We start from the raw sequence: 10,126 nt of genomic DNA, 5'->3' as shown, positions 1-10,126 counted from the left end.
TGAGGTCATTAAGCAACCCGAATATGTCACACAGGTAAGCGAGTTTTGACACCCAGTCCTCATCACTAAAATGGCATGTCTAAATAGAGGCATGTCGTAATAGAGGGTTGTCGTAATAAAGGGTGAACCCTGTGGTCTCTCATCCAGTAATTGACCAAGGGCATGACTGCTTAGCTTTTGACAAAGACTGAACACAGATAACACAGCAAGCCACAAACTTTAAAGACTACATCTCCAATACGAAGCATTTGACAGATTTGTTTCACCCTAAACAGCTCTGAGGTGTCGGAATTGTTTCAAAGCTTCGGAACAATTCGGCACAATTGCTTTGAACGTTTCAGTGTTTCATAAAGCCTCGCTTTGCCCATCCCTAGGTTTAAGGCTAAACAGAAAGTTACAAACACAAAACTAAAAAGCAAAACAGTTAGTCACCACAACTATCAATGTTACAATCCTATCAACAACCACAACCAACAATGCAACAGCCAACACTTGTCTGAAGCAGGAGAGGGGAAGATCTGTAGTGATGAGGGCAGCCAGGCTTTTATCCACTGCCTCGTTGTCTCTTCAGCCAATGGGAACAGTCTTCACCAATGGGCCAATCTTCTTCTCCATGTGACCTTAATTGGAAGGTACAGAGAGAACACAGCACAACATGCAACAAACCACAACCACAGTCCACACAAATACAATGCATGAATATAAAGTTTAACAATTTATGTAGTGTAGTGAACAAACAAACAAATATATACGTCTTAGGACGTAACACTACCCATAACCAAGAGGCATTTGGGTTACCTGTTTTAGAACAGGTCAAACAGAAAAAATAGTTCATGAACACTGTTTTTCAGAAAGCCTATGGTAGAGCAGAGGTATGTTGTAAGCTTCGTTCGGCTGTGTCGAGTTCATTGCCGCTGCCATTTCTGCTGACCACCAGGGGGGTATTCCAGAAAGCAGGTTTACTGGCTTAACTGGGTATGTAAACCCAGAGTTAGCGGTAAACCTGGGATTTCAGTTCCAGAGAGCTCAAAAATGATCAGGCTATGTAAGTAACTATGGTAACATAGGCTCTGAACTTAACCTGGTAGGGGGTAGGTTTTGTTCAGGTTATGTTCAATTATATTCAGTTATTTCAGTGCATGTTCAATCAGGCCGCTATTTTTACACTTGTCACACAATGGCGTTTCATTTTGACGAAGGTCCGATTGACAAAGAAGCACAAAATCATGTAATATTCATCCGTGCAATTTACCGTGAGAGGGCGATAAGACCACGACATCACATGAAAGCCTATCCATTCTTTTCCAAACGAGTGTTTCAAGAGCGCTAGACTTTTTCAGCTGAATCCTAAATATAGGCTACTTGAAAAGCATTCTCCATCCCTACATTACGCATGGTGGATTACAATAGAATAAAATAAATCTTTAATGTAGCTAGCCTACACCATAGTGGACATTTGTGTTTGGCTTACCAGACAGATGGACAAACAACATCTCAGACACATTAAAGATATAATTAAAACAAGTACAGTACAAAAAAGAGGAAACATAGCCTATAGAAAATTAATAAATAAGATTAAATATCTTAGGCCGGTTAGGCTATGCATGTTGTCACTAAGTTTGGTTAAGAATGCTGATGGCATTTGGGATAAAATATTTTTTTAATAGGCTACACATGCTCTCCGACTGGGAGTTTTTGTAGTGTTGGAGACGCAGAGCATATCGGCAAGCTGTCAGTCGGTGCGTAAAGTTGGCCTTGCGCTAAAGCAGTTCCTGCGCAACTTCATTCGTTTTCCTGGACTCAAACTCACGAGGATCATTAAAGTGTGTTTTCACCAACTGGCAGGTCAGCATCACTTATAAAATGTTCCAAATGTGCACCGAAATGTGTCCAATAGGCTACCCATGCCTTTCGACATTCACCCTTCGAAGATGGAGCAAAAAAAAGTTTAACTTGGCCCACAGCTGCAGAACCAGCGTAAAAATAGAAAAATTACATTTGGGATTCTCAAAGAATTCTATGGCCCGCTCAATCTGTGACAAGGTAGGCTAGTTTAAGAAAGCATCATTCAAAGCAGTCAATAGGCCTACACGTGATGTCCAGTAAATTATTTAATTGTGCTTTTGACATTAAATAGGCTATCTTAAACATACGCATTTACACGGTTAGTTAGGCTATTCTCTGCCAACCAAGGTCTCGGACGCAGGCGCTAAGTATTGCTCTTTTTTTGTTATTACAGTTCTCTCCTCCTCGTAAGCCTCGACTACTCCGCCTCTGAAAAATACGGTGCTCTTCCTTTCGCCGGTTTCACTCATGGTTTCGACTCTCAATAGATGATTAGGGGTGGGCATATCGATCCAAATATCGATAGTATCGATACCAACATCACTGGGTGAAAAGGCTCTGAATCAGGGAATATTCATAGTGATATATTTCCTGATATGTGTAATATCAGGAAATATATTGGTTGATATGCTCCTGATATTTTAGTGCCAATTGCCATATCAGGAGCATATCAAAAGTCCTGAATGGGACTGCGACGACATGCAAGATATCCAGACTTCATATTCTCACCTGATATGATCTATGTTTCAAGTATTAGCTACTTATATGACCCCGGACACCTCTTGTTCTTGTTCCCATATACCCCTGATATGTCAAACATGGGACTACGCATATACAGCCCATATACTGCCAGACACAGCTAATTTTGCAGTCATTTATGTGTATGCCTTTATTTGCTTTTCGATAGGCTTTATGCCTTTATTTTTAAAATTAATCATGTGATTTATATATGGTGATTTATGTAATGGTTTTAAATGTGAGATAGTACATAACCATCACTGAGCTTATTGTGCATCTTTAACTTAAATAATATTTCACATTAATTTTAATTACACTTAATTACATTATTTACTTACACCTGCTAAATCCCAATGACTTATTTTACTTTGCCATGAAAATTCATATACTGTACGACAGGCAATAAAATTTGTTACATGGCCTTTATTGTATTTATCAATCAATATTCAAATCAACATGGCTTTCTCGCCTGCAGTAGGGGGCTTACACAGTGACACTCGCCCCCTCTCAATGACCTGCCTCGAGTGAGAACAGAGACTTCTGCTTGACCACAGTGGTTTAAACAGTCCATGGTCTGGGCGGGCAACGTCCTTTAAAACATTTTGGGCCCTTGTCCGTACTCTTCTGGTATAGATGGTAGGGAGAGGTGCTCTGATGGTCCCTTTGGCAGTAAAAGTCAGGTGTCTGTAAAAAGAGAAAGAAAGTATATGTTACAATTGACCCTGTCCGTGAATATAATTAACTCAGCTTGTGTGACAAATAAAAGCAAACCCACAATAGCAGCCTAGACGTCAGGTGCAATAGTTAGAAGTAATGGAGATATGTATTACAGTTGTGCTCATAAGTTTACATAACCTTAGCATACACATACATTTAAAAATCATCTGATCTTAATGCCTTAATAAAAAAAAAAGAGAAAATCCAACCTTTAAGGAACACTTATTTATTTACAATACATTAAATAAGAAAATTGCTGTCCTTAAAGGTTGGATTTTTCCTAATTTTTTTAATTAAGGCATTAAGATCAATTTCCAAAAGTATCATACCTAATTGCAACACTGTCTGCAGAAGCTCAGTCTGCTAAGCTGCACATAGATCCTCCCCCATCTGACGTGCAGTGCCAGCCTCTGACTACAGGCTGGGACTTGCTGGATGGCACCTAAAAAAATAAAACAGCAATTGCTATACATTATGGTATTGTTGATTAATATAAAAATCAAACATTAAAAAATAAGTTGGTAAGTCAATCAGGTGTTCAAACAAAAATGATAATTACCTTATGAAGGCACCCTTGCCACCATCACCATCAATGTTAATTATTGATATCAGTTTATTTGTGAGGGTTTCAGTTTCTGTAAATAGAAAATAAGATTTAACTAAATTATGATTATGCTCAGTTTGGCATATATTCAACACATTATTTACATTACCACCAACATAATGATAAACATGGCTAAACTTCAAAATTCAAGACTATTATTAAAAACGACAATAATGATGATTAGTTCCTGTATTAATGCATTACATTGCACATTTGTCAAACAAATTAGAGTGTGCACAGTGACATAGCCCTCATTCAAAACACACAAACACTTACAGCATGTTGAGGGCAGCAGCCATGGCTTCCAGACATAGTCAAGTAGCATGTAGTAGTAGCAGGACAGACCGACTTTGCCCTGGTCTGTTGATGGAGCCCACTACAGTCATAACAACAAACAGACACATGAAAAAAGGGGATAAACTAAACACAGCAACAGACACAAATGCACACACATTATAATGTTATTTGCTATTCTACGTGTGTGTGTCTGTCTGTCTGTCTCTACCTGGTGAGTGAACTCTCTTGCGGGATTGAAACTTCTTTTGTATGGAAGTGGCACACATTTGGAATATTCCAGAATGCACTCAGTGTTCTCAGGGAAGCAGTCCTCACAACTCACTGCCTGCAAACAGAGAACAGAGGGAAATTAAGATGAATAAATTGCAAAATAAGCTTACACATAACGTGAAAAGACTATCACTGAAGCACTAATGCCCTCACATGCATCTTAAATAAACACATGCCTTGGCACAAGTCAGGTACAACCAAATAAGGGCTATGAAATGAAGAACATTTTGCTTAATGCTACCCATACATCAGAAACCTTTGACAAGATTTGGCTTTCAAGCTTTACTCAAAAGACTACAATCTTTCAATAATCTTACCCAAATCTGGTCAAGTCTTCTGGTGTAAGGATGGCTTAATATAACACTATAAGTTACCCTTCACAAACTAAAGATCCCTTCACTTGTCGGCATCATATTGAGGTACGTCAACCCTGTTCACGTTAGCCTGCATAGTTATTAGCAGCCACTATAAATGTAGCTTCTAGAAGTTATAGCTAGGTTAGCTAACCTACTCGTGCCTGATAGCCTTGGCCATTTCATTCAAACTAAAACTTTACATCCATAACGAAATCTCAGACAGACTTATTGTTGAATATGATATTATTACCATTCCAGATATTCCACACAATAGTAAAGTTAGTTATTGGAAAAGTTAACATTAACAGCTAAGCGTCAAGGAGCTAACGTTAGCGATGTTAGCTATAAGCTAGCAAACGTTAGCTGATTCTAACATGACGGTTAACAAACGGTTTTGGTTAACATTAATGCTAAAAACAGTATTTTCCTAATTAATTCCAGTTTTCAATTGGCATACAAAAGTACTGTAGTTCTTACCTTGGATATTATGACGGCAGAGTTTGTACAGCTTGCAGTCAGATGCATGACAGAAAAGTGACGGTTGAAGTCACCACCAGGCTACCAGTGGCAAGGAGTTCGTTGAAAAGTCAGTCAGGGTGGGGGATGGGTATGCTGTGTAAAAGCATGGGCTTATCGAGAGGCAAAGCATAAGAAATCGTGGAAATTATTAGGCCTGCATATTTTAGTTACATTAAAATGACTACCAAACTGATTTTGTAGAAGTGTTAAAACATAGTAGCCAAGCGGGCTATTACTACTATTCTGATTATTAACATTATTGGTTCTCGTATAGTTTGACGTCAATTTCATTTGAAGCCTTGTTCCTTAATTAAATCAACATTGGTTTATCAGTCACCCACGTTTTATAGACAAGTTACAACATGATTGATCCATTGTTACGTTGGCCCACAATGAAGCTTGTAATGTTAAAATAGTATGAAATTATAGATGCTCAACTTTAACAAGTTTAATAAGCCTTTCTTATGTGTTATGGTTTGTAGCATATAGTATGTATTTATTTTCATTATAGGCTATTGATTGAATTGTTGTTTATTATTGCTATTCTTCTTAATGTAGGCCTACTTCAAATTGTTTAGGCTACTGTTAAATTTAACTTTGTATTGTTGTTATGTGGCAAATCCAGCTGAACCGAATTCGTTTTGGCAGACAGCATTGGGGACAATGGGAAAGCAGATAATTTAAAATGTGGACTTTATTCCTCCAACAGATCTCATGCATATTATACATAAAAAGTAGGCTATACCTACAGACTATAGCAACTATAAAATCTCAAAGATATCATTGAAATTGAACCATAACCAAAATAATTAGGTAAGTAGGCTAGCCTTGACCTGAAAAAGGTAGTCTTTACACTGTAAATAGTCTATTTTTGAATGTCCCGAAATTAGATAGAAATCAAACGGCAAATAGCCTATCAGTGATGTTTTATGGTACGTTTTGGGCGTAGGGCATGTGTGACTTAATTAGGCAGATCTTGGGCCTAGGCTATCTACTATGATAGCCTAAGCCTATCCAAGGGTGGAGACCTACCCAAAGATATCCAGAAATGGTGGGTGTGACTTGTGATTTGGGTATGCATACCCCTGATATCTCATTGGCATATCAGGAGTCAAAATAAATCAATATTTTCACTGACTCTTAAAAACTCAGGATATGATCAAAGATGCTCCTGATATGCTGCATGTCATAAAAAATATCCGGTCAGTATATCCCCTGATTCAGAGCCTTTTCACCCAGTGCATTGGTATTGGTATCGGATCGATACCAGTGTGATGGGATCGATACTGTAATTTCTGTTCACTTCTAATCTAACCTAATTCTAATCTCTCAATTTGTTCAAAATGCATTGTTCCTGTTTCACCAAGGGCTAGCCTACAGCCATGCAAACACCATTTCTTTAACATATTGCATGCCCGCTTTGCAATGTTTCGTTGCTGAAATATTTGTAAATTATTAACAGTGGAAATCCTAAAATCATTAGTGGTCATGGAAATGTATTTAGCCCCTACATAAAAGTATATAAACGGCTTTAGTTACAAATATCAGTATTGGTATCGGTATCGGCAATACTGGCCCTATATTTAATTGGTATCGGATCGAGACCAAATTTTACAGTATCGCACACCACTATAGATGATGCCTTTATAAGTTCGCCGTGAACGCGCACAACCCTAGGTTATCTAACACAGGGTTGATTGAACTAACTGGTAACCGGTGTTTTGGAACCAACAGCTCGGGTTTAGTCGCCACAGGTTCAGACAACCCAAAGGTTAAGTTTTAACTCAGTGTTTGTTAAACCTCCTTTCTGGAATACCCCTCCGATGTCACTGTGTTGTGTTCGATGCTTTAATGCTTCAGATCATTTTGCGATACAATTGGGAAGAAGCTTCAAAGGCCTGACAAGGCTTCGTTCATCTATAGTTCATACCTATCGCAAAGATCATCTCGCTTCCAAAGGGACAACAACGGGCAATCCATGGAGCAGAAACTATTTGTAGTTTTACAACTATATCAGTAATTATGGTGTTCAAACTGTATCTGGAAATTTAGTTGAAAGGCTGTTTCTAAGTAATAGAGAATAACAACACACGGACGCAGCAATTACAGAAATTGTAGGCTTGCTACTTTCTTTTACCATCTATGGTTGCTGATTATCAGCACACAATAAACTGATTTAAGCTCATTCACTAACGTCAAGGGCATCATGGATGTGCCGTCCTCGATATGTCTACTTATATCCTGACGGCCAGCTAAACTTTTTCCCCACACCAAGACTCTGAAGATTAATTCTAGTTCCACAGGTTTATTGGAGTTAGAGAAAAGGTGAAACTGCAACATACAAAAAAGCAAGGACAAATTAGTGCCATGCCATTCAACCTCGACTACACATGAATAAAGGCTCTACAAACATAAAATTACTTTGAAAATGATGAATACCTCCACACAATCTCAAAAAACAAAGTATACATACCGACAATGCTATGCCAGACAAAAGATGCTGAGAGATACGATTGGATATGCAGTGAATTGGATATGCAGTGAAATGCGCTTGATGTGAGTTGAGTGTTTACTTCCTAACTACGGGTCAAGTCATAGGACATTTACAACAATGCGATCTCACGTGAACATGACCATAATAGAAATACATTAGGATTCTGCATTGACAGTTAAAAGTAAAGCATGTTTAACTTCTGAAACGTTAACTTAATTTTAATTATATTTTCCTACTCGTAACAAAACAATGGATATAAAATGTTTTTGAAAACAACGAAAGGATGGAGGAAGCAAAGGATGGAGGCATTAGCGTTACAGCTGGAATAATGATTACAACTGTACAATTGGGACAAAACTAAAGGTAACTTTAGCCTTTATAGGGCTGTATAAAGTCCAAATGGATGTTGTATATAGGCTACTTTTTAGGTGACCAACACACAAACAAAACCGGGGAACGGACTAATATTATCAATGCTTTGAATGTTTCAGTGCATGCACGGGGGTGTCTGTAGATGGGTGTGCATATATTCATTCATTCCTGCAGGCACCCCTGTGGCCATGCATGTGCCCTTAAAATAGCATCTGAATAACTGCCACTGACTTAAACTAGACTAGGTTTTCACTGGTCAGTGGCAGAATTGTTTTCTGAATCTGCAAAATAGCACCAGGGAACGTTTGCGCCGGAACGCGTCTCCTCTTTTCGCTGAACAGCCTCCAGGAGTGCAAGTTAATTTCCAAATTTAACGACCTGCGTCTGTGGAGGGAAAATTCCGCTGTGCGTTCAATGCAAAATAGCAATGATACAAGAGCAAAATTCTCTGGGCGGGCAAAACAGAAAAAGTGGATGTAACCTTTCCTCTTATGACGACATACGGAGGAAATTCCAGATTGGGCTATCTGAGCTTTCATTTTCTCAAAAGCGGACCTATCGCCATGTCTAGCCACTGGGGGACCATATACTGGCTAGGTGAACTAGTATTAATGTTAAAAAACCTCATAAAGTGAAATTTTCATGCCATGGGACCTTTAATACAGAAATACTGCCTTTTAGAGTTAGCTCCGCCATGTTGGATACTTTTTTTTTAGCTCATTTTCAAGCTTGAGTCATTTTCAAGCATTTTCTCTTGAGTGGTGTCATGTTGCTTGGCAATGGTAAACAACCAGGCTAAAGATTACGACTATTTTCCCACTCCCACTCGTGTCATATTGCTTAAGTAACGGATGGTAATTCTGCAAGCAAAGTTATGTTATATATATGCATTTTTATTTCTAACATATTCAATAGATAATATATAGATTTTAGATATCTGTAAAACTCTGGTTTATTTGTGGAAACATTTGCAAAACAAGAGTAAAGTTCTGAAAATCCTTGTTTTGAATGTACTCCAACTGCAGTTCACAGCCGCTGCCACTGTGGGGCAGTGGAGTGCTGCAAATGGGTAAAAACACTGATCACCATAACTTCAGAACTGAGCTGCTCAGCAATGAATAAGTTATCTGTTCTTCAAACCCTTTGCATGGGAAGTCCATTGTGAAGGGGGTTACCTTTTCCAGCTCAAGGGGCAGCCTGGTGTGATTTGCTTTTACAAGGAATTGGATGGACAAAAATATTCTTGTCACGATGACTCTTATTTCCATATTATATATTTTCCTTGTTGATTCTTCCACAATCAATAAATGTCCTTCCTTGTCAAAGGGGCAACCATCAATCACACAGCAGGGCTAATACCTTGAAATGTGTTGTGTCTGACACATTCTAAGTCGTGTTGAGGAAATATACTTTTTTCGTTCACATATATATACAAATATACTAAATTGTTCACATGCTCACAAATGCTTTGGGCTTCAGAATGATGCGACTCTGCCTGGCCATTTCCAGTGTAGTGCAAAGTGTACTAGCAAACACAGCGCTGCCATACTGCAATTACTGTGTCGTCGTGCTGTTGCCATAACACTAGATGGAGATCAGCTGCAGGTCTCCCCTATTCGCTCCTCTGAGATGCCCAGATACCCAGCCTCCCAAGGATGTATGGGGTGGCACCATATGGCAGGAAGCTGTGTGCCATGTTGGTGAGCTGGCACTGCCTGTGTGTGCCAACGGCCAGGCGTCACTCACCCCTCTCACGGGACCAGCTCAGGTTACCATAGAGACAGATGGCAATGCCCGTTGTCGTGGCAGTGAGGACTGGGGCGAGAGCAGGACCCCGTGCCGGACAATAGGGGCCGAGACAAGGTGTATTACGCCTCTACACGTACAGCAGAACACGCATGGGGGAGTGTGTCA

The 10,126-nt window shown here is 39.2% G+C and overlaps 1 long non-coding RNA gene across 1 annotated transcript; it reads right to left on the bottom strand.

The window, feature by feature from the left end:
* Positions 1-3,705: 3,705 nt before the first annotated feature.
* Positions 3,706-4,695, bottom strand: LOC125293783. Its single transcript, XR_007193426.1, has 4 exons — positions 4,410-4,695; positions 4,181-4,280; positions 3,860-3,935; positions 3,706-3,742 (listed from the first exon to the last, which is right to left on the bottom strand). It is a non-coding gene; the product is annotated as an uncharacterized LOC125293783 (long non-coding RNA).
* Between the last annotated feature and the right edge of the window lie 5,431 nt (positions 4,696-10,126).

Source organism: Alosa alosa, chromosome 4 (genome assembly GCF_017589495.1).
Source record: "Alosa alosa isolate M-15738 ecotype Scorff River chromosome 4, AALO_Geno_1.1, whole genome shotgun sequence".
In the NCBI taxonomy this organism is placed as follows: Eukaryota; Metazoa; Chordata; class Actinopteri; order Clupeiformes; family Clupeidae; genus Alosa; species Alosa alosa.
The sequence above is the reverse complement of the archived record's forward strand: the minus strand, read 5'-3'. Positions and strand labels throughout refer to the sequence as shown.